This window comes from Ovis canadensis, chromosome 20, assembly GCF_042477335.2.
Source record: "Ovis canadensis isolate MfBH-ARS-UI-01 breed Bighorn chromosome 20, ARS-UI_OviCan_v2, whole genome shotgun sequence".
In the NCBI taxonomy this organism is placed as follows: domain Eukaryota; kingdom Metazoa; phylum Chordata; class Mammalia; order Artiodactyla; family Bovidae; genus Ovis; species Ovis canadensis.
This window is the reverse complement of record NC_091264.1, coordinates 50,471,467-50,496,570: the sequence shown is the minus strand read 5'-3', so window position 1 is coordinate 50,496,570 and position 25,104 is coordinate 50,471,467. Positions and strand designations below refer to the sequence as shown.

The window sequence follows — 25,104 nt, the reverse complement described above, 5'->3', positions numbered from 1 at the left end:
TATTAATATCCCATCAGTCTCTCAAAACTCCATCATACAGTTATTACAGTGGTGTTACTCCAAAAACTCCTTGTTCTCACATCAAAATGGCTCCTAGCTGGGCTTCAATCCATTGGAACACCTTGTTTGACATCACTTCTTATCCTTACTTTGCTCTGCCATCAGTTCAGTTCAGTTGCTCAGTCGTGTCTGACTCTTTGTGACCACATGGACTGCAGCATGCCAGGCTTCCCTGTCCATCACCGACTCCTGGAGCTTGCTCAAACTCATATCCATCAAGTTGGTGATGCCATCCAGCCATCCCATCTTCTGTCATCCCCTTCTCCTCCTGTCTTCAATCTTTCCCAGCATCAGGGTCTTTTCCAGTGAGTCAGTTCTTCACATCAGGTGGCCAAAGTATTGGAGTTTCAGCTTCAGCAGCAGTCCTTCCAATGAATATTCAGGACTGATTTCCTTTGGGATTGACTGGTTTGATTTCCTTGCTGTCCAAGGGACTCTCGAGAGTCTCCTCCAACACCACAGTTCAAAAGCATCAGTTCTTCGGTACTCCGCTTTCTTTATGGTCCAACTCTCACATCCATACATGACTACTAGAAAAACCATAGCTTTGATTAGACAGACCTTTGCTGGCAAAGTAATGTCTCTGCTTTTTAATATGCTGTCTAGGTTGGTCATACTTTTTCTTCCAAGGATCAAGTGTCTTTTAATTTCATGGCTACAGTCACCACCTGCAGTGTTTTTGGAGCCTCCCCCTGACACCCCCAAATAAAGTCTGCCACTGTTTCCATCTATTTGCCATGAAGTGATGGGAACAGATATCATGGTCTTCGTTTTTTGAATGTTGAGTATTAAGCTAGCTTTTTCACTCTCTTCTTTCACTTTCATCAAGAGGCTCTTTAGTTCCTCTTCACTTTCTGCCATAAGGGTGGTGTCATCTGCATATCTGAGGTTATTGATATTTCTCCTGGCAATCTTGATTCCAGCTTGTGCTTCATCCAGCCCAGCATTTAGTATGATGTACTCTGCATATAAGTTAAATAAGCAAGGTGACAGTACAAAACCTTGACATACTCCTTTCCCAATTTGGAAACAGTCCTTTGTTTGGTTCTAACTGTTGCTTCTTGACCTGTATAAGATTTCTCAGGAAGCAGATAAGGTGGTCTGGTATTCCCATCTCTTTAAGAATTTCCCACAGTTTGTTGTTGTCCACACAATCAAAGGCTTTAGCAGAGTCAGTGAAGCAGAAGTGATGTTTTTCTGGAATTTTCTTTTTCCATGATCCAGTGGATGTTGACAATTCGATCTCTGGGTTTCTCTGCCCTTTCTAAATCCAGTTTGAGCATCTGGAAGTTCTTGCTTCATGTACTGTTGAAGCCTGGCGTGGAGAATTTTGAGCATTACTTTGCTAGCGTGTGAGATGAGTGCAATTTTGTGGTAGTTTGAGCATTCTTTGGCACTGCCTTTCTTTGGGATTGGAATGAAAACTGACCTTTTCCAGTCCTGTGGTCTGCCATATAATATAGTAATTTTTGTGTTTATGTTATTCTTTCTTTCTGCACAACTTGAGAGCCATCTTCTGGAAAATAGAGATTTTTTTTAAAAGCTCAGTTAAGTCCTTGTTGTCTCCATGACACGTGATTTACTAATCTAATTGGTCACTGAACTTTAGGGTTTTTCATTTTTTCTTTCCGTTCAATAACCACTGCTACTGTTCTTGCTATAGCAGGACCATTTCTTCAAGTGCAATCTTACTTTAAATCTGTAAAAGAAGGAAAAATCGATGCACTCTGTATAGCAGGGGAATGATTGTTAGATCCACCCCCAATATCCTCTTTTCAGCTACTCCTTGGTGTCTCTACAGAACACCTATGACTCTGCTCAGTATTGTCTGAAATCTCTAGTATTCTGTTTATATGTCATGATCAAGCAGGGAGACACCTTTCAATATCACCACCTGTGTTGTTGATCCAGAGTCTTAAATTTATACTTGGAATAAGCTTTATAAGAGATGAATACATGAAGACGTGAGGGCTATTGGTGAGTGTATGTCTCCTACAATTGCTTTGTTCCCCTTTATTGCCAAATTTCTCCTCTAATAAATACCATCTTCTTTGCTAGAATACCTAGACATTGAAGGAAAGAAACTTAAGAGGGTCACACAGTGAAATTAGATATTTCCAGCAATAAATGATTTGGAAAGTGCATACAGGTCTTTCCCGTGATCTTCTGCAAGAAAGATGGCATTTTGCATGCATGCAGGAGCAAAAGGAGAGATTAATAGATTTTTTTGAGGCAGAGTATTCTCTCATGTTCTGAAAGGTTTGGGTCATCACAGCTAGTGGCAGGAGCAGGACTCAGGCAAAGATAACCCTGGCTTTGAGGGAAGAGATTGATTTTGCTGGACAGTGTTCCTGTATATGTGTGAAGGGTGTGTATTTATGACGGTAGGAAATTTCCCTAGATTCTGTGCTGAAGAGGTAACAGATTTTGTTCATCCCTAGAACTATGTCAACTCAATTAGTAGCAACAAAAGAATACTCCTAATACAAAGGAAAGTTTCAGAAAAAGAGGAGAAAAGAGAAAGTGGAGGTAAAAGGAGAATTTGAGATGATATTTACTCTTGGGGTATAAAAGTTAAATCATATATATATATGCTGGTGCTGCTGCTGCTAAGTCACTTCAGTCATGTCCAACTCTGTGTGACCCCATAGATGGTAGCCAACTAGGCTCCTCTGTCCCTAGGATTCTCCAGGCAAGAGTACTGGAGTGGGTTGCCATTTCCTTCTCCAATATATATATATGGGTCTTTACCAAATACACTATTCTAGTATTAATAGCATTTAACTCTTCAAAACCCAAATCTTTTATTCATTTTCCCTCTTCTGCTTTTCTTTCCTGTCTTTCTCTTTCCTTCCTCTTCATTCCCCTTTCCCTTCTACCTTTTTATTTCCCATTGTCTTGTTTACTAGAAATTCCTGCTAAAGCCATAAAGATACTGCAAAACCAGCCCAGCAACACTACGGACTTCTCAGGAGAGCTAGCCAAGAGATGGGCCCTCATCACAGTTTGTCTGGAGGCAGTTGAATAAGGTGAGCAACCCTGATTTAGTCACGTCTTTTTAGTCTCTATAGAGACTTAGTATGTTTGGAGGGTTTTGTAATTCAGGGACCTGTAGGGGATGTTTGTAAAGCTAAATAATTATTTACAAAGATAGTTACTATAAAAGGAGGAAAGAATGGTATCTCACTCCTCAGGTAAATGTATCTTTATGGATCCAACTTTCTGATCTACTCTATGTCTATGTGACCAGACAGAGAATTGTCCAGAGACCTCAGGAAAGGGGTCAGATGCACACTAGTATTTCTACCATTCAGTTGTTTGGAATGTTTATGATACATGGGTTTCCTGCAGGTCAGCTAGTGGGTAGCTGACTTCAGGCTAATTAGTTTTCTCCAGAAGGTTCTTACAGAGCGGGGGAAACAGAGAGGCTGTGGTGACTACTGCAGGTGGGGAGCTGTGGGTACCAGAACATTTCCCCTGATTAAAAAAGAACATATAAAGTCCGATATCTCCAACCTGTGAATGTCCGGGAAAATCACAAGGGTGCCCCATAAGAGGGACATTTGTCAGTCAGGGGGAATCCCAGGTCAGTCCCTCTTGACCACCAAAGGGCTACTACAGCACCATGTAAGTCAGTGATGTCAGAATTTTCCCATCTCATTACCATCTACCCTGTTCCAACATGGCCCCAGGAATGACGATCCAGAGAGGGAGAGAGAAGGAACCTTGCAGAAATGGACACAACTGCACTTCCTGGTAGGTCCCCTGGGCCTCAGCAGGGGAGAGGGAAACACTGAATAGGCTGAATATGAGGTGGAGCTGACACTTGACTGACCTGGACTTGGGAAACCCAGAGTGATGGAATGTGTGGAATGGCTGCAAGGTGATGCAGGAGATGAGGATGCAGTGGAGTGTGGGTGACGACAGCCCCTGGAGGAGGATGAGCCAGTTCACCTTTGTATCTGCTATGGTCTCAGCCTTTGTGTCCCCCAGAAATTTCATATGACGAAACCCTGATTCCCATGGTTATGGTAACCCTAGGTGGGGCCTTTGTGAGGTGATGGAGTTACAAGGATGGAGCCTCTTCAATGAGATGAGTGCTTTTATATATGAGAGACACACAGAGCTCCCGAGCCCTCCCTTCGTGTGAGGATACAGTAAATTGTGTGTGACCAGAAAGGGCCCTGCATGACCACGCTGTGGAAATCCATTTCCATTGTTTTTAAGTCTGTGATGTTTTGTGATAGCAACCCAGAAGGACCAAGACAGCAGCCTAACAATCTTTAGACAGTTCAGTAAACCTCATGCTTTATACAAAGGTGCGAAGAACTTATCTTGTCTGGTGTAACACTGTGATAGTTGGCTGACAGTTCGTGGCTGGCTTTCATAAAGAATCTTGAGAATTCCATCTTTTTGGCGGCATGACCAGAATGATGAACAATTGTCTAATTCTTTGATTCTAATAACTTGACCAGAATAACTGGCTGTGATTCTTAAGTAATCTCTTAATGGTCTTCTTTGTAATGCCAGCTTCTGTTATTTGTGACTAATTCTAATAGGAGTTTCATTCTCTCAATTGTAGGAGTGGATTTTCTTTTGATTTTCTATTAAATGAAGATAAGAAATGTTGACAAATTGCCTTCTTAGATTTTGACATCTCTAGAGAGTCTGTGTTTATTTTTTTAAGAGGAAACCCATTTCACAGAGCATGCATTAAAAAGCTATAAAGGTCAAAGAAACTTGCTATGGTATAGATCATTACAACCATCTCAGAGCTGGATGGGATGGATGTGGATTTAGCACTTGTCATGGAGGAGTCAGCATGCCAGGAGTTTGGTGTAAATGTCAATTTTTCCTGAATCCCTACGCAGGCAGTGGAACAGGTTAAAAAATGCAGAATGACGCCTGTCTTCATTGCTTGACAGCAGGGATGAGAGTCCTCACCAGTGTTAGCTTAGGCCATCTTCCTCTTGACTGTAAGAATAACCTGAATGCCCAAAACATAATGACCTCTTTTGTGTTTTATTAGTATTTGCTTATCTTTGTCCCTTCTGATTATCAAATTAAGATTTGGGGAAGACACACGAATATAAAACTCTCTGGATATGGATTTTGGAGCCAGCCTATAAGAAGCCTATTAGGAATCTAAAATGTAGAAACATAACTCAAGTTTAGTTTTAACTTTCTCTTTTCTTCCTTCCCACTCTCATCCTTTGATCTGAGGAGAACAGAGAAAGAAGACAAGTGGAACTTCAATAGCAGATGTCCTGGGTTACTTTGAAGAAAATGCTGATCTTGGAAATTCTGTTCTCTAGTTCTCTTACTCTTGAAAACATTTCAACCACTGGTGCCCAGGAAGAGGCAAACTTTTGGTGAAATTGTGTGCAATGCAGGGAAGGCTGCCCATGTCAAAAACTGCAGTGAAATTCGGATTCCTTTACAGTAGAATCTATCACTATGAATGCCTAGGTTCCTGCTTTATGTAGTAGCAGTCTAGAATATAGAAGTCATGAATCTTTTTCTTACAAAATGAGATATTTCAAAACTCCTTCCGCATTACAGAGGTCACCTCTTTTGTTCATGAGCAAAACAAGAAAGCCCTCTACAGCATGCTCACCTGGCTGAACACCCTCTCTATGAGTACTTGAAGTTCTTTCACTTTTTTCACATTCTCTCTGAGGCTTGATAGGATAGCATCTGAAACTTCTTTCATACTCCGCAGGTTCGTGACTAGGTGGTACAGAGGTTCATTCCAGGAGTAGAGTAACATGAGTATCCACTTACTAAGAACTTCATTCTAAGCAACCATAAGAAACAGTCTCATTAAAATAATCATAATTCAGTGGTTTTGGTAACATGTGATCTTTGCTCAGAGCAGTTGACCTAAAGAACTCTTGGTTATTCCTATGTGTATGGCAGAGATTTTTGAAGGTAGTAAAAGTTGCACAAGTATAAAATGTAACCTATTAGTTCACACTTCGCTGAATTATTAAAAATCTAGGTTATTTTAGGAACTGATTCTGATATGTTCTAATTTATAACATGAAGAATTTTCTTTTTTCCTCTGAAATTCTACCACCACTCAGTGAGTTCTTTTATGTTTGTATATTTGCGTGAGAGAATCTAAGTATTTTATGGCAAGTCAGTACGTGCCTACAGTGCCTGACCCAGGAAAGAAGGATTCCATCTGTGCCCACATCACTGTCACCCAGTGATTCATTTGTATTAATGAATCAGATGAGTCCTTCATATTGATTTTTGATTGGTAATTTATTTTATGATATTACAACAAAGAGACAAGGAAGAAGACATGACATTCCTAAACAGGCTTCTCTCCTCAGCTGATCCCAACACCAGTCCCCTGCTGACTCAGAAGAGTCTGTTTTGTTGATATGTGTCCAGGCAGAAAATGGTACAGCGTTGTCTTTAGTAACAGCATCAGTGGGATTCACAATGGAGGGTTTCCCCCCTAGTTCACTACTACTAGCAGAATTGAGCATGAAAATCCTGAGGGCTGAAGATCTCTACTTAATATGCTTGATTTCTTTACAGCCATGAACTGTTTTACTGGTAAAGAACAGAAAACTGAATAGATTAAATATAGTAATGCACATAAAGTGCTGAGTAAAATGTGAAGCCATGTAGTAACTCTCAATAAACTTTAAATTTAAGCTTATTGACAAATCTCTCCTCCTCTTTGTCTTTGACCTTTTTCCTTTACTTGATCATCCTCATTATTAATGAGGTTAACAGAGGAAAAGAATGCTGGTATCATTAAGAAAGTTGTAGAGAGAGAAGATAGTATTTTAAAGGGAGATGCATGTGAAAATATTTTAAATAATGTTAGGAGGAAGGATAATGCAGGAAATCAGAAAGGAGAGATTATAATGATGAAAGTTTGGAGCCGCCATAAATGATTGAGGCTTGATATGTAAACTGTGTTGTCCTCAGAACAGAGGCAATCGTTGCGGACATGGGAAGCAAAACAATGTTTTATAGGCCATTGTGGGGAGACTTACAGATTAAGAATAAAAGGTGACAGAGGAGTCATTGAGAATGACGAATGAAGGTGTCAGAGAAGTAGAAGCAGAATCAGGAGAGCCTTGAAAGGCAGATGCGGGGGCTCTGGTGGTGCAGTATAGGACTCCCACATAGAACTCACTAGTAACAGGGAGTACGCAAAACTAGGGTGTGTTTCTTACATATTCATGAATTTTGCAATCTTATATTTTACCCATGGAAGTTCATTCATTTCATGTTTTGATACAGTATAATAGCTGCAATCCTGTGTCTAATGCATTGGTTGAACTAAAGTTGTCTGCATGGACAATTTATAGATCTGTTATTTATTTTGCTACTACAAATGTTTAGTCATCCCTTGATTTCACTCATGCTTCATCAACTGCATAATATAATTTCTCTTCAACTCTGATGGTTCTTCCACCTTTCTCTGCATGTACAATTACCATTGCCTCTAATAATCTGATTCTTGGTAACATCTGTATAGTGTCTCATTTGATCCAGTGAAAAACCCAGGGGTAAAAGACTCACGTGCATGTGCTGGACTTGTTCTTTTTCTTCAGGAGCATGGAGGGAAGTGGTGTGGCAGCTGTTGGTGGTATTGATATAGTACTATCTGCCCTGGGCATACTGTTCATCCTGAAAGTGATCAGGTAATTAGTTAGGGTTGTTGGGCATTCACTAGATGAACCCATTACCAGAACATTAACATGTTTGATAGATGTGTAATTTTTTTTAATGGGTGGGGTCACAAAATTTGAAAGTCATTCTTTTCCTACTTTTTCTCTACATTGTCTCTATAAAAAATGATTTTACATCTAACTTTTCTGAGTTCAGCCTCTGTTTTATTATCTTTTTTTTAAAATTTAGTATTTGACCCAATTATAGTACATATGTAGGGCTTCCCTGGTGGCCTGCAATGCGGCAGACCCGGCTTCAAGCCCTGGGTCGGGAAGATCCTCTGGAGAAGGAAATGGCAACCCACTCCAGTATTCTTGCCTGGAAAATCCCATGAATGTAGCCTGGTAAGCTACAGTCCATGGGGTCACAAAGAGTTGGACACAACTGAACAACTTCAGTTCATAGTACATATGTACCAATATTTGGTGCTTCTCAGGTGATGGTAGTGGTAAAGAACATTCCTGCCAACGCAAGAGATAGAAGAAGACTCAGGTTTGATCCCGAGGTGAGGAGAATCCCCTGCAAGATGGTATAGCAGCATACTCCAGGATTCTTGCCTGTCTATGGACAGAGTAACCTGTTGGGCTATAGTCAGTAGGGTTGCAAAGAGTCGGACACAACTGAAGTGACTTAGAACACATGCACGCACCTATATTTAACCATTTAATCTCTTGTTTACTGTGGGTTGAAGCCAATATATTCCCTTATAAGGAGTTATACAATTATAACTCTGACTTATCTCTGAATCCACACAACAAAAAACTTAGTGTTTATCCCACGTGCAGAATACAATGTTGTTTATGGTGACAAAATGGTACATCAGAAAAAGATGGCGTAAAGTTGTAGGAAACACTAAGCATCGACTGAGAATAAGAGTAGAAAAATCTAACTAACACATTGATAGAGAAAAACTAATCTTTAGCGGAAGTTATGAACATTTAAAAAGATTACTTGGAAGAGTTGGAAAAAACATGGACAGTCAAAAATGGAGGATAAAACAAAAACTAGTGCATAAAGCAGCCATGAAATTAAAAGATGCTTACTCCTTGGAAGGAAAGTTATGACCAACCTAGACAGCATATTAAGAAGCAGAGACATGACATTACCAGTAAAGGTCCATCTAGTCAAGGCTATGGTTTTCCAGTGGTCATGTACAGATGTGAGAGTTGGACTATAAAGAAAGCTGAGCGCCAAAGAATTGATGCTTTTGAACTGTGGTATTGGAGAAGACTCTTGAGAGTCCCTTGGACTGCAAGGAGATCCAACCAGTCCATTCTGAAGGAGATCAGTCCTGGGTGTTCATTGGAAGGACTGATGTTGAAGCTGAAACTCCAATACTTTGGCCACCTGATATGAAGAGCTGACTCATTTGAAAAGACCCTGATGCTGGGAAAGATTGAGGGCAGGAGGAGAAGGGAATGACAGAGGATGAGATGGTTGGATGGCATCACCAACTCAATGGATATGAGTTTGAGTAAACTCCAGGAGTTGGTGATGGACAGGGAGGCCTGGCGTGCTGCAGTTTATGGGGTCACAAAGAGTCAGACATGACTGAGTGCCTGAACTGAACTGAAAAAGAACTACATGAATTTAATAGAAACCTTTAGCGCCTTTTTTTAAAAATTAGTTGTCTGCTCTATTGTGTGCTCCTTGATTGACCTAAAAGAATTAACATATAACTTTCCAATACCATCATCAGGAAGAGAATAATTGTTTATAGTTGTAACCCCCCTTCTATTGTAGTTCTAAATTATTCCCTGCAAATCTTAATTTCTATTGTTTATTCCACTGAGTCTATTGTATTCTTTTATGACATTCCTAGCTGACGAATACAAAATCATTTATTTTGGAAATTTAAAAAAGAAAATGAATGAAAGGAAATAGAAAAAGTTATTGCACTTCTTAGGAGTCTTTGAGATTTCACAAAACTGATCCTTTCTTCGATTTCCACGTCTTATGAGCTGACGGCTTCTTTGACCTAGAGAGTATGTTATTTGAAGTTTGGCTGATGCAGCCTTCTTGTTTAAAGGATAGTATAATTCAGTCACTTATGCGAAGCTTCCTTCTGGGAGTCTGGCAGGCTACAGTCCATGGGGTCACAAAAGTCGGACATAACTTAGCAACTACACCACCACCACCACAGTACTTACAAACTCATTGAACATTTTCGAGGAGAGGTTATAGATGTCCTGGGACAGGTTGGTGGCACGGTTAAGCAGGTCTTTAAGGGAGTTCAAGCAGAGGTCATCACCATGAGGACAGAGGAATGTGCAGAAGTTGCCTTGGCACAAGAACAGATTTGACATGACCAGCAGCAGGAGCAGGCGGGACTCTGCTTAAATAAAAACATAAGCCATTCTGAGATTATCTAGTCACTTGCGGTTATCAAATCCATCCTGTGGAGGGAAGCCTTCTGTTTCCCTGTTGCTCTGAGCAGAAATTGGTGCTGTAGTAGCTCGGGTGGGGAAGAAGCAGCACCTTCTGTGTAAATTTAGATGGATGATTATATTTGCGCAGATAGATAGTTGGAGAAGTAGGTTACTACCCGCATTTTTGTATTGCTCCCAGAAGTGCTTCTGTGCTCTGCAAACATTTGGAACTTAATTCTGAGCCAGAGTGTTTAGGCCATTCTTTTAAGACCATTTAATGTTGGGACTCTGCAGACTCTGAGCAGCAAGGCCCTCTAGGAGTTTGTAATTTTTTCACTCTACATAGAGTAATGCTTGCATTTTAGACACTGAAATGACAAGAAAAGTCCAGTTGATCTGTGTGGTTTACCATCACGCTGGGGTAAGAGTAAACACACAACTGACTGATCGCTACTATTGAGTACAAAGAGAATACTAAGAGAAAAATGATACTGTACCTTGGATCTGCTCACTCACCTTTGTAACCCCATGCATGTCTTTAATACTTTCCCAAAAGCTTTAAAAATTTTAAAATTTGTGTTTCACAGTAACCCTGTGAGACAGCCTTAATCTTCACTATGATCATCAAGTTATGTTAATGAAGATGCAGTGACTTGGAGAGGGCAAGTGATTTTCCCCAGGTCCCATTATTAGCAGATGCAGGTGACTGGGCACCAATACACTCATCTGTTCACTTCCTGATGTCACATCACACATGCCTGTGGCCGTCGGTCTGCATGTGTGTAACCAGGACCACATCAGAAGCTGTGATGAATCTGCTTAAAGAGAAAAATATTTTGTCTTTGACTGCGAAACAAAGCGACCCTAGAACATTGGTTTTATCCACTTGTTCTGCTCTGTCTATAAAACACTCACTGTTACAGTCTCTGACAATTATGGTGGGGGCCTGGTTCTCCTGGCTAGCCTTTCTTCTAGGCACCTTGGCGGCTCTTCTACTTTTATGCATCTTTAATCTTCTCGTTAACTTTGTTTCTTTGGGAAAATAGCAAATAAATCTCCAGATGGTAATATAAGAATATTACCTGGTCAGCAACCAAGACAATGTCATTGGCTCTACAAACAAGGCCTGCCCTTTCCTGACTTTGACGTTTTTTACACAAAATTTATTTGTCTGGTTGGGAGTACATCCTGACAACCCATGGGGCTTAGGTTTTGAACCATCTCCAAGCATCTTCTCTTTGACAGTAGAACTAGACCTTCATGCTTCTGTGATGTATTGTAATATTTCAGAAATTATTCCTGGCCCTACCTTTGGCCAACAGAAGCATAAAATCATAGACTCTTGCAAGCATGGTTTTAATATTACTTTTCCTGTCCATCCTTTTTAAGGAAGCAGAATTTAAGAATGAAGTAAGCAAGAATTTAGTTTGGACAAGAGAACTGATAAAATAGAGATTTTACCCTCCTGAATGAGATCTGAACATGATTCTTCTTCTAATTTACTAGAAGAGTGGTAATTTAATTAAGGATAAGATATCAGCATTTACTAGATTTTCTCTGCTCTTATTTCAGAGGGGCATGGTATCTAAGAATAAAATGGTTATTTAAAATTAGGTGATGACTCATTATCAGAGAAACGCAAATAAAGACCACAATGAGATACCATTTCATACCAGTCAGAATGGCTGTGATCCAAAAGTCTACAAGCAATAAATGCTGGAGAGGGTGTGGAGAAGAGGGAACCCTCTTACACTGTTGGTGGGAATGCAAACTAGTACAGCCACTGTGGAGAACAGTGTGGAGATTCCTTAAAAAACTGGAAATTGAACTGCCTTGTGACCCAGCAATCCCACTGCTGGGCATACACACTGAGGAAACCAGAATTGAAAGAGACACATGTACCCCAATGTTCATCGCAGCACTGTTTATAATAGCCAGGACATGGAAGCAACCTAGATGTCCCTCAGCAGATGAATGGATAAGAAAGCTGTGGTACATATACACAATGGAGTATTACTCAGCCATTAAAAGGAATACATTTGAATCCGTTCTAATGAGGTAGATGAAACTGGAGCCGATTATACAGAGTGAAATAAGCCAGAAAGAAAACCACCAATACAGTATACTAACACATATATATGGAATTTAGAAAGATGATAATGATGACCCTGTATGCGAGACAGCAAAAGAGACACAGATGTATAGAGCAGATTTTTGGACTCTGAGGGAGAGGGAGAGGGTGGGATGATTTGGGAGAATGGCATTGAAACATGTATACTATCATGTTAGAAATGTTATCGCCAGTCTAGGTTTGATACAGGACACAGGATGCTTGGGGCTGGTGTACTGGTATGACCCAGAGAAATGATATGGGGAGGAGGGGGCAGTTCAGGTTTGGGAGCTCATGTACACCCATGGTAGATTCATATCAATGTATGGCAAAACCAATGCAGTATTGTAAAGTAAAATAAAAAATAAATTAAAAAAAGAAAAAAAAAAAGAAAATTAGGTGATGAAAATAAAAGAAGTGTTTCTCAAAAAGAAGACAAATAAGTTGGAGAAATTTAGGACTATCTGTCTCATCAACTAAATAGCTTATTGTGACAGACAAGGAGAGTAATAGCTTGTATAACATAGACATATTTGTGTGCATATATTTCTGTGCATACATGTATTATGCATAAATATATGCTTAATTCTGACATGGAACTTTGGGCCTTATCAAAATTAGATTTTATAAGAGGCAGTAAATATAGCAGAATACCCTAATTCCTAATGTAATATATTATTTATTGGTAGATGACTAACTATATGATTTTTTTTCTATTGAAATGTTATTTCTGTGTTCGCTTTGGTAGCACATATATTAAAAAATTGCAATAATACAGAGAAGGTTAGCATGGCCCCTGCCCAAGGATGACACACAAATTTGTGAAGCCTTCCATATATTTCTGTAACAGCTTCAAGGGTTGGGATGGGAAGGAAGGTAGGAAGGAAGGTGCAAATGTGGTTCGAGAGCAGGGGACATTGGTACACCTATGGCTGATTCATGTTGATGTTTGGCTGAAAGCAGTGCAGTATTTAAAGCAAGTCCCCTTCAATTAAACATCAATAAATTTAATTATTAAAAATATTATTGGGGATCATATAACAGGTTCAGATATCCAACATATGGCTAAAGAGGATCTGACTGGAAACTGATGGTGTCAATTATCATTGATTAGTGATTCATTAACTTTATAATTTATTGAGAAAAATAAACTAACAAACACTATGGTCTTGATTCAGTGTCATAGCAAGCTATAATCCTTGTCTGTGTTCACTTTTAGGTGGTATAGTGCCCAAACTTTGAAACTGAGGCTGTTCCCAGAAGCACACAGTCGTGAGTCCTGCCCAGGGTTTTTGTTCCTGATGCTGGAGGCTTCTGTTCACTGGTCACTAAGGCCGAAATTTTCTCTGCTGAGCATTTTCTGGTTCTATCATGTGCACAAGTCTTTATATTTTGGTTTTCTAATTTGACTCTCTTATTTTTTTAATCAGATGACCAAGTCCCTTTATGATTTATTTTTTAGACCCTTTTGTGCTTTGATGTTTCTGATGCTCATTCAGTTCAACTCAGTTGCTCAGTCATGTCCGACTCTTTGCGACCCCATGAATCACATCACGCCAGGCCTCCCTGTCCATCACCATCTCCCAGAGTTCACTCAGACTCACGTCCATTGAGTCCGTGATGCCATCCAGCCATCTCATCCTCTGTCGTCTCCTTCTCCTCCTGCCCCCAATCCCTCCCAGCATCAGAGTCTTTTCCAATGAGTCAACTCTTTGCATGAGGTGGCCAAAGCACTGGAGCTTCAGCATCATTCCCTCCAAAGAAATCCCAGGGCTGATCTCCTTCAGAATGGACTGGTTGGATCTCCTTGCAGTCCAAGGGACTCTCAAGAGTCTTCTCCAACACCACAGTTCAAAAGCATCAATTCTTCGGTGCTCTGCTTTCTTCACAGTTCAACTCTCACATCCATACATGACCACAGGAAAAACCATAGCCTTGACTAGACGGACCTTAGTCGGCAAAGTAATATCTCTGCTTTTGAATATGCTATCTAGGTTGGTCATAACTTTCCTTCCAAGGAGTAAGCGTCTTTTAATTTCATGGCTGCAATCACCATCTGCAGTGATTTTGGAGCCCTCAAAAATCAAGTCAGCCACTGTTTCCACTGTTTCCCCATCTATTTCCCATGAAGTGATGGGACCAGATGCCATGATCTTGTTTTCTAAATGTTGAACTCTCCTCTTTCACTTTCATCAAGAGGCTTTTGAGTTCCTCTTCACTTTCTGCCATAAGGGTGGTGTCATCTGCATATCTGAGGTTATTGATATTGTGTTTCTTCCAGTCCAGCATTTCTCATGATGTACTCTGCATATAAGTTAAATAAGCAGGGTGACAATATACAGCTTTGACGTACTCCTTTTCCTATTTGGAACCAGTCTGTTGTTCCATGTCCAGTTCTAACTGTTGCTTCCTGACCTGCATACAGATGTCTCAAGACTCAGGTCAGGTGGTCTGGTATTCCCATCTCTTTCAGAATTTTCCACAGTTTATTGTGATTCACACAGTCAAAGGCTTTGGCATAGTCAATAAAGCAGAAATAGATGTTTTTCTGGAACTCTCTGGCTTTTTCCATGATCCAGTGGATGTTGGCAATTTGATCTCTGGTTCCTCTGCCTTTTCTAAATCCAGCTTGAACATCAGGAAGTTCACAGTTTACGTACTGCTGAAGCCTGGCTTGGAGAATCTTGAGCATTACTTTAGTAGTGTGAGAGATGAGTGCAATTGTGCGGTAGTTTGAGCATTCTTTGGCATTGCCTTTCTTTGGGATTGGAATGAAAACTGACCTTTTCCAGTCCTGTGGCCACTGCTGAGTTTTCCAAATTTGCTGGCATATTGAGTGCAGCACTTTCACAGCATCATCTTTCAGGATTTGAAACAGCTCTACTGGAATTCCATCACCTCTACTAGCTTTGTTCATAGTGATGCTTTCTAAGGCCTACTTGACTTCACATTCCAGGACGTCTGGCTCTAGATTAGTGATCAGACCATCATGATTATCTGGGTCGTGAAGATCTTTTTTGTACAGTTCTTCTGTGTATTCTTGCCACCTCTTCTTAATATCTTCTGCTTCTGTTAGGTCCATACCATTTCTGTCCTTTATCGAGCCCATCTTTGCATGAAATGTTCCCTTGGTATCTCTAATTTTCTTGAAGAGATCTCTAGTCTTTTCCATCTCTATTTCTTTGCATTGATCGCTGAGGAAGGCTTTCTTATCTCTTCTTGCTATTCTCTGGAACTCTGCATTCAGATGCTTATATCTTTCCTTTTCTCCTTTGCTTTTCGCCTCTCTTCTTTTCACAGCTATTTGTAAGGCCTCCTCAGACAGCCATTTTGCATTTTTGCATTTCTTTTCCATGGGGATGGTCTTGATCTCTGTCTCCTGTACAGTGTCACGAACCTCATTCCATAGTTCATCAGGCACTAGGCCCTTAAATCTATTTCTCACTTCCACTGTATAATCATAAGGGATTTGATTTAGGTCATACCTGAATGGTCTAGCGGTTTTCCCTACTTTCTTCAATTTGAGTCTGAACTTGGCAATAAGGAGTTCATGATCTGAGCCACAGTCAGCTCCTGGTCTTGTTTTTGTTGACTGTATAGAGCTTCTCCATCTTTGGCTGCAAAGAATATAATCAATCTGATTTTGGTGTTGACCATCTGGTGATGTCCATGTATAGAGTCTTCTCTTGTGTTTTTGGAAGAGGGTGTTTGCTATGACTCGTGCATAATTCTTGGCAAAACTCTATTAGTCTTTGCTCATTATTTTATTTCCTTCCATGTCTACCTCTGTTTGTGATTTTCAGTATCTACATATACACTACCCTATTCTACTGTCTGGATTTTGGCTTTTAGCATTGTCATATTTTTATGAACTTCATTTTCCTTCTGGTGAGGTTTCTGATATACAGCTTAAGTTGGTTGGCTCACATCTTGCTTGTTTGTGTTATCGCAAAAATTAGAGAACTCTGCTTTCTTTCTAGGCAATACTGCCCCTGGTTTTGATACCATTGCTAACTTTCTATAATTTCAGTTCCTGCCTCATAAGCTTTGTCTTTCTCAATCTACTGTTACTTGAGTACTGTGTGTCTCTATGTTGGTATTAATATTTTAAATAAATATCAACCTAGTATAGCAGAGAATTAAAGGAAATAAAATTACAGTACTATTAGTAATAATACATTCCCCTGAATTATAATCCAGTAATGCTCCCAGTTTTAAATGAGTTTCTATCCATGTGTTGTTGAGGTCCCCTAACTCATTTTTCCTTACTAGATATTTCAATTTTGACATAGAATGTAGAAAACAATGGAGTGGAAAATTCTGCAAATCACCCTGTATTTTATGTTACTCAAGATTAAGTATGTAATTATTAGTTTTTTATAGTTAGTAGGGCTATTCTTAGCACATATAGCTCAGTGTAGGGTGATTGTTATTGAGTGTAGGGCGTATACTGTGAACTGTAATCACCAAACAGGTGATTGGAAATAAAGAAAGCAATGCTAGGAAGACACAGGCATTTGTTCTGGAAGGAAAACCTTACAGTGTCTGTCATCTGCAGTCTCATCTTCTGATTTTTCAAAATACTTACTCTTACTTTGCTCATTTAATAATTTGGGTTATTTACTTTTTTTATTCCTACTGAGTTGTATGAGTCTCTTATATGTACATGGATATGAAGCCCTTACCAAATATTGCCGGGAGCCAGCACGAGGAGTCCCACCCATGGCAAAGGTTATGAGGTTAAGGGGCCCGACAGGCAAAGGCAAGTTGGGCCTTAAGGGAGCCTCGCTGGGTCTCCTTGTGCATCTGCCCCCAAACCAGAGTCTGCCTGCTTTACTGTGTTATGCTTTCCACCTACTCTTCTGACATTAACAGGGGGCTGTCCCCCCACCACCTTTTTCTGGAAAAAGTTAATTTAGAGCTTTTAGATAATAAGTCTCCTGGGCATAATAAGTGTTTCAATCCAAAAAACCCTCTGATGGCTTTCTAGCCTGCCTGCCAGACTCTTACAGCTGCATATGTGATTGTTTGCGGCCTCCCCACTGCGAGAGGCACAGGAAGCTTAAAACATCCTAGGAATGTAGGGGCTTCCGAGGAATCAAAATCATTAGAATAGGACTGATTAAGGGTTTCATTTGTTGAGCCAATACTTGCTGCCAAGTTTCCATATCTTTTATTTGTAGATATAGTTGGTATATAGAAAAAACAGGTAGTAGCCCTGGCATTAGCAACATTAGATCTTTGAGTTAAGTACTTTCTTTGTTATAACCCACTGCACCTTTGTTCTACAGGAATGTAACTTTATTTAGTACTTTGAGGGTGATGCAGATTAAAGAAAAAACACTTCAGGGGAAAATGAGTTTTCTGGTTGATAGACATTTATCTAGGAAAAGAGCCATAAAAATGTTAACAGGCCCCCTGGCCAGAAGATAATGTAAACGGGAAGTTATGCAAAAATAAAGTCTGGTCTCCATAAGGGTCAGGACTGCTGCCCCTGCATAACTCTGCATATTCCATTATTTCTTTATGTACAACTTGGGGTATATAAGCTGCTTTTGAAAATAAAGTTGTGGATCTGGCACTGATGCTTGTCTCCCCCATGTCGTTCTTTTCTCCCTTTTCTGGCTGAATTCCCATAAGGAGTGTGGAGGCTCACCGAGTCTACTTATTTGCCCTGGCTTCTAAGACCCAGGCAAGAGGGAGCCCATGGCGGGGCACCCTCCGTTATTCAAGCGGGCGCCGGTGGCCTACATAGATGGTGCAAGTTCCTTGTCTTGGAACTTTATTGGTTTTCCACGTAAACCAAGTTATTCAGCCTCTTTTCTCCACTAATTATCCTACTACACTATTCTTCCCTAATCTCTCTTCATATTTCTAAATAAAAAAGTTTTCCCTCACTGACTCCATCCCTGCTTCGAATTCCCTGGATCCACTGGGGCTGGACCCCGGCAAAATATGTGATTTGCAAATATTTTTTTCATTCCGTAGGTTGCCATTTCATTTTATTGATGGCTTCTTTTACTATGCAGAAGGTTTTGAGTTTGATGTAGTCCCACTAGTTTATTTTTGCAGCCCTTGCCTTTGCTTTTAATGATTGAGTTGTATGAACTACTTGTATATTTTGGAAAGTAATCCTTTATCAATTGTTTTACTTGCTATTATCTTCCATTTTTACCAAAGACGCAGACTGGCTGAATGGATACAAAGACGAAACCCATATATATGCTGTCTACAAGAGACCCACTTCAGTCCTAGAGACACATACAGACTGAAAGTGAGAGGATGGAAAAGGATATTCCATGCAAAAGGAAATCAAAAGAAAGTCGGATTGGCAATTCTTGTATCAGAAAAAATAGACCTTGAAATCAAAACTATTATAAGAGATAAAGAAGGAAACTACCAAATGATCAAGGGATCAGTCCAAGAAAAAGACATAGCAATTGTAAATATTTACATACCCAGCATGAACACCTCAATACCTAAGGTAAACACTAACTGACATAAAAGAGGAAATTGACAGTAACACAATAATAGTAGGACAAGTTAACACCGCACCTATGCCAATGGACAGATCAATAAAACAGAAAATTAATAAGGAAGCATAAGCCTAAAAGGAAATATTAGACCAAACGGACCTAATTGATATCTTCAGCACATTCCATCCAAATGCAGAAGAATACACTTCTTAAGTGCACATGGAATGCTTTCCTCATCTTGGGTCACAAATCAAACCTCAGTAAATTTAAGAAAATTGTAATTATATCAAGCATTTTCTCTGACCACAACACTGTGAGACTAGATACCAATTAGAGAAAAAAAAAAAACTTTAAAGTACACAAACACATGGAGATTAAACAACACATTTCTAAATAATGAGCAGGTTACTGAAGAAATAAGGGAAATAAAAAAAAATTCCTAGAAACAAAGCACAATGAAAACATGATCTAAACCTATAGGATGCAACAGAAACAGTTCTAAGAGGGAAGTTTCAGTTCAGTTCAGTTCAGTCGCTCAGTCGTGTCCGACTCTTTGTGACCCCATGAATTGCAGCATGCCAGGCCTCCCTGTCCACCACCATCTCCCAGAGTTCACTCAGACTCACGTCCATCGAGTCCGTGATGCCATCCAGCCATCTCATCCTTGGTCGTCCCCTTCTCCTCCTGCCCCCAATCCTTCCCAGCATCAGAGCCTTTTCCAATGAGTCAGCTCTTCGCATGAGGTGGCCAAAGTACTGGAGTTTCAGCTTTAGCATCATTCCTTCCAAAGAAATCCCAGGGCTGATCTCCTTCAGAATGGACTGGTTGGATCTCCTTGCAGTCCAAGGGACTCTCAAGAGTCTTCTCCAACACCACAGTTCAAAAGCATCAATTCTTTGGCACTCAGCCTTCTTCACAGTCCAACTCTCACATCCATACATGACCACAGGAAAAACCATAGCCTTGACTAGACGGACCTTAGTCGGCAAAGTATAGCAATACAAATCTTACTTCAAGAAACAAGAAACACATTGAATAGACAACCTAACTTTACATATATTTATCTTTTTAAGAATTTCTCTTATCAATGTCTTAAAGGTTTTGTATAAATCTTTCAACATGTTGCTTAAGTTTATTTCTAAGTGTTTTATCTTTTTTTGATAGTAACAGTAAATGGGATTGTTCTCTTTATTCCATTTTCTAATAGTTCATTGTTGATATATACGTAGGCAACTGAGTTTCATATATTGGAATATAGTAAACAAAATGTATGCTACATCTTTAAAGTATAGACATTTTTCTACTAATAAGACATATAGATGATCAAGAGGTATATGACAAGATGCTCAGCATCACTAATAATCAAGGAAATACAGAACTAAAGCAGAAGAGATATCAACTCATGTGTTTGAATGGCTAGTACTAAAAACGTATGAAATGATAGATGTTATTGAGGATGTGGACAGAAAGAAGTGCTTATGCACTGTTGGTAGGGATGCATATTGGTGCAACTCCCATGGAAAAGTACTGTGGAGGTTCCTCAAGAAATGTGAAAGAGAACTGTTATGTGATCCATTATCCCACTTCTGGATATATACTCAAGGAAATGAAATCATTGTCTCAAAGAGAGATCTGTATTCCCATGGTCACTGCAGCATTATTCACAGTAGCCTTGGTGTAGGCAGAACCTGAGTATCTTTCAACAGGTGACTGGATTAAAACAATGTGATATGACATATATGCTGCTAAGTCACTTCAGTCGTGTCCGACTCTGTGTGACCCCATAGACGGTAGCCCACCAGGCTCCCCCGTCCCTGGGATTCTCCAGGCAAGAACACTGGAGTGGGTTGCCATTTCCTTCTCCAGTGCATGAAGGGGAAAAGTGAAAGTGAAGTCGCTCAGTCATGTCTGACCCTCAGCGACCCCATGGACTGCAGCCTTCCAGGCTCCTCCATCCATGGGATTTTCCAGGCAAGAGTACTGGAGTGGGGTGCCATTGCCCTCTCCGTGTGACATATATAGGTAAATATTATTTAGCCATCAGAAAAAGAAAGAAATCCTTCCATTTGTGGCAACATGGATGAAACTGGAGGGCATTATGCTAAGTGAACTAAGTCAGAGAAAGACAAATACCATATGATGTCAATTATAAGGAATCTCAAGAAAAAAATAAAAGGAACTCAGAGTAGAAAAATGATTGCCAGAGCCTGGTGGGTGGGGGAAATAAGGAGGGATTTTTAGAGGTTACACATTTTCATGTATAAAAAATTAGTAAGCTCTGAGGATCTAATGTTTGAGCCTCATGATCTAATCATGAGATCTAATCATGAGTTTGAGCAAGCTTTGGAAGTTGGTGATAGACAGGAAGCCTGTCTTGCTGCAGTCCACAGGGTCATGAAGAGTTGGACATGATTGAGCAACTGAACTGAGGATCTAATGTATAGCATGGTTACTGTTACTAATAAGATTGTGTTGTATACTTGAAATTGTCTGAGAGAGTAGACATCATCGAATGGCATCACTGGACTTGATGGACATGAGTTTGAGTAAGCTCTGGGAATCAGTGATGGACAGGGAAGCCTGGCATGCTGCAGTCCAGGGGGTCGCAAAGAGTTGGACATGACGGAGCGACTGAACTGAACTAAAGAGAGAGGAACTTGTGTTCTCAAAAAGCAAAAGTTAAACGTGTGGTGATGGCAGTGTTACTTAATAGACAGGGAAACTTGTTTCTAATACATGCACAAATGGGGGTGGACAAGATGACGGAGAGGTAGGTGGAAGTGGGGTACACCTCTCTCCACGGATGCATCAAGAACGTCTAAAGACGCAGCAGTTCTCACAGAAGACCACAAATATCCGGATCCATACAGAACTCAGTAGGACAAAGGAAAGAAGGGACAAGGAGGAAGGGGAAAGGAGGAGGAGAGCAAGCGGGACCAGCCTGCACCTGGGGGTGAGGGAGCTGAAGCGCAGGGGAGAGATCCCTGTGTCCATGGCCATCCACTGGGATGGGGGAGGCATTTAAAACAGTTGGGGAGTGAACTAACTAGTCTGTGACAGTCTGAACGGAGTGAGAACCACATAGACAAGCCATGCTGCAGCCTTTCATACCTTGGACAGGGTTGTAAGTCCACTGGTGTCCACGGAAGCTGGGAGCTGGAGCCATGGGTTTGAGGAATGATCCCAGGGTGAGGACTCCTGTTGACCATGGGGAGTCAGCTGGATGGGATGGGATGGGATGGAGGAAATCTGCTGCATGGGATGCTTCTTAAGGAAAGCCAGGAGGCCATAAAAGTAGGGTTCCACTGCCTGTGGAGTAGAGCTATCTCTTTCTCCATGCTGGTACCTGCAGGTTGAGCAATAGAGAAAGACTTCAGTGAGGGTGGTCCTTGAGAGCCTGATGCACTAAGCAATGGAGAATTGTGAATGTCTATATACCCACCCCTACCCTATTCTCTGGCCAAATTTTGGTTTTTAGCATCATAATGTTTTTATGAATATAAATTTCTTCAGGTAGAGTTTTTGGTATACAAATTAAGCTAATTTCTCACATCTGACTTGTTCTTGGTGTTTCAAGAAACTTTGAGAACCTTACTTTGTTTCAAGGCAATACTGCCCTTTATTTTTATACCATTGCTGACTTCCCATACTTTGATTTCTTGCCTAATATAATCTATGTCTTTCTCTATTCACAATAACTTTAGTAGTATTTGTCCGTATGTTGGTATTAATATTTGTAATAAATTACTAACCTGATGCAGCAGAGAATCAAAAAGAATACAGTTACAATAGTAATAATAAATTGCCTCCAAATTATAATCCATTAAAGCTCCCATTTAAAAATGATTTTCTGTGTATATATTATTGAGGTCTCAACTCATTTTTCTTTACTAGATGGCTCAATTTTGAAATGAAATATAGAAAATAATGAAATGGTAAACTCTGAACATTACCTTCCTTTTTATATGCCTAAATAGTAAGTATGCAAATATTAGTGTTGTTTTTTTTTTTTCCCAAGTGGGACTATTCTTAGCACATATCATAGCTCACTGTGCAGTGATTGCTATGAATTGAAGAATGTACACTGTGAACTGTAATTGTCATGGAGATGAAGAAAGTAATGCCAGGAAGGCACAGGCTGTTGTTGTTCTGGAAGGAGAACCTTGCTGTGTCTTTCATCTACAGTCTAATCTTCAGATTTATCGAAACTCTTACTTTTCTTATACTCCATTAAAAATTTGGATTATTTCTGGTTTTTTGCCCTTGAATTGTATGAGTATCATGTATTTTTGAATGTTAAGCCCTTATCAGATATGCGATTTGGAAATATTTTCTCTCAATCCGTAGGTTGCCATTTGATTTTGTTGATGTTCCTTTGTTTTGAGTTTGATGTGGTCCCACTTGTTTATTTTTGCAGCTGTTGCCTTTGCTTTTGGTGTGAAACCCAAAAACTCATTGCGAAGACTGGTGTCAAGGAAGATTACGCTGATGTTTTTTCCTGGGAGTTTAATTGCTTAAAGTCTTATGTTCAACTTTTAATCCATTTTTAGTTGATTTTTGTGTATGGTAAAAGACAGGGGTACAGTTTCATTTTTTTCATAGGACTATCCAGTTTTCCCAGTGCCATTTTTGACAAGCTTGTCCTTTCCCCACTGGATCGTCTTGGCTCCTTTTTCATAAGCTAACAGACAATATATGGGTATGTGTTTCTTTCTGGCTTCTCTGTTCTGCTCTGTTGATCTGTGTCTGTTTTCGTGCCAGAAGCAAATAATTCTGTTTTGATTACTATAGCTTTCTAACACAATTTGAAATCAGCAACCCTAGTCTTGAACTTTATTCTTCTTTCTCAAGATCATTTTGACTCTTTGGTATTTTGTGATTTAATAAAGCAGAATAGACCAAGAAGAGATGGAAAAAGTACACAGAAGAACCATACAAAAAAATATCTTAATGACCCAGATAATCACAATGGTGTAGTTTCTCACTCAGAGCCAGACATTCTAGAATGTGAAGTCAAGTGGGCCTTAGGAAGCCCTGCTGCCAATAAAGCTAGTGGAGGTGATGAAATTCCAGCAGAGCTATTTAAAATCCTAAAAGATGATGCATTTAAAGTGCTCCATTCAATGTGTCAGAAAATTTGGAAAAGCCAGCAGTGAGTGGCCAGAGGACAGGAAGAAGTCAACTTTCTCCCAATTCCCAAGAAGAGCAGTACTAACGAATGTTCAAGCCACTGAACAGTTGAACTCATCTCCCATGCTAGTAAGGTTATGATCAAAATCCTTCAGGCTAGGCTTCAGCATTATGTGAACCCAGAACTTCCAGATGTTCAAGCTAGGTTTAGAAAAGGCAGAGGAACTAAAGATCAAATTGCCAACATTTGCTGGAACATAGAGAAAGCAAGGGAATTCCAGAAAAACATCTGCTTCATTGATCTCACCAAACTGTGTGGATCATAACAAAGTGGAGAATTCTTGAGGAGATGGGCATACCAGACCAACCTTACCTGTCTTCTGAGAAACCTGTACACAGTTCAAAGAACAACAGTTAGAAGCAGACAAGGAACAATAAACTGGTTCAGAATTGGTGAAGGAGTCTGTTGAGGCTGAATATTGTCACCCTGCTGATTTAACTTATATGCAGACCATGTCACGCAAAATGCTGGACTGGGTGAGTCCTAAAAGCAGAAATCAAGATTGCTGGGAGAAATATCAACAACCTCAGATATGTGAATGATACCACTCTAATGGCAGAAAGCAAAGAGGAACTAAAGAGCCTCTTGATGAGGGTGAAAGAGGAGAGTGAAAAAGCTGGCTTAAAACTCAATATCAAAAAAGCTAAGATCATGGCATCTGGTCCCATCACTTACATGCAAATAGAAGGGGAAAAGGTGGAAGCAGTGACAGGTTTCCTCTTCTTGGACTCTAAAATCACTGTGGATGGTGACTGCAGCCATGAAATTAGAAGACGACTGCTTCTTGGGAGGAAAGCTGTGACAAACCTAGACAGTGTGTTAAAAGCGAAAACATCACTTTGCCGACAGAGGTCTGTATAGTCAAGGCTATGCTCTTTCCAGTAGTCATGTACGTATGTAAGAGCTGGGCAGACAATAAAGAAGGCAGAGTGCTGAAGAACTGATGTTTTCGAAAAGTGGTGCTGCAGAAGACTCTTGAGAGTCCCTGGGCACCAAGGAGATCGAACCAGTCAACCTTAAAGAAAATCAACCCCATATACTCTTCAGAAGGACTGATGCTGAAGCTGAATCTCCAATACTTTGGGCACCTAATGTGAATAGCTGAGTCACTGGAAAAGACCCTGATGCTTGGAAAGATTGAAGGCAGAAGAAAAAGAGGCTGACAGAGGATGAGATGGTTGGATGGCATCACCAATT

The 25,104-nt window shown here is 40.1% G+C and overlaps 1 long non-coding RNA gene, 1 other non-coding gene and 1 pseudogene across 2 annotated transcripts in view; 2 read left to right on the top strand and 1 right to left on the bottom strand.

Annotated features, from left to right (window-relative positions):
- LOC138425758 (uncharacterized) overlaps positions 1–14,196 on the top strand; it is a 33,186-nt gene extending 18,990 nt beyond the window's left edge. Inside the window, exons 2-3 of the long non-coding RNA XR_011251373.1 lie at positions 2,970–3,089; positions 13,460–14,196. This is a non-coding gene — a long non-coding RNA (uncharacterized lncRNA). The remainder of the gene's footprint in view (positions 1–2,969; positions 3,090–13,459) is intronic.
- On the bottom strand, positions 4,878–21,882 carry LOC138425757 (placental prolactin-related protein 4-like; annotated as a pseudogene).
- LOC138426114 (U6 spliceosomal RNA) lies at positions 12,973–13,081 on the top strand. Its single transcript, XR_011251538.1, has one exon. It is a non-coding gene; the product is annotated as a U6 spliceosomal RNA (small nuclear RNA).
- Positions 21,883–25,104: the final 3,222 nt, after the last annotated feature.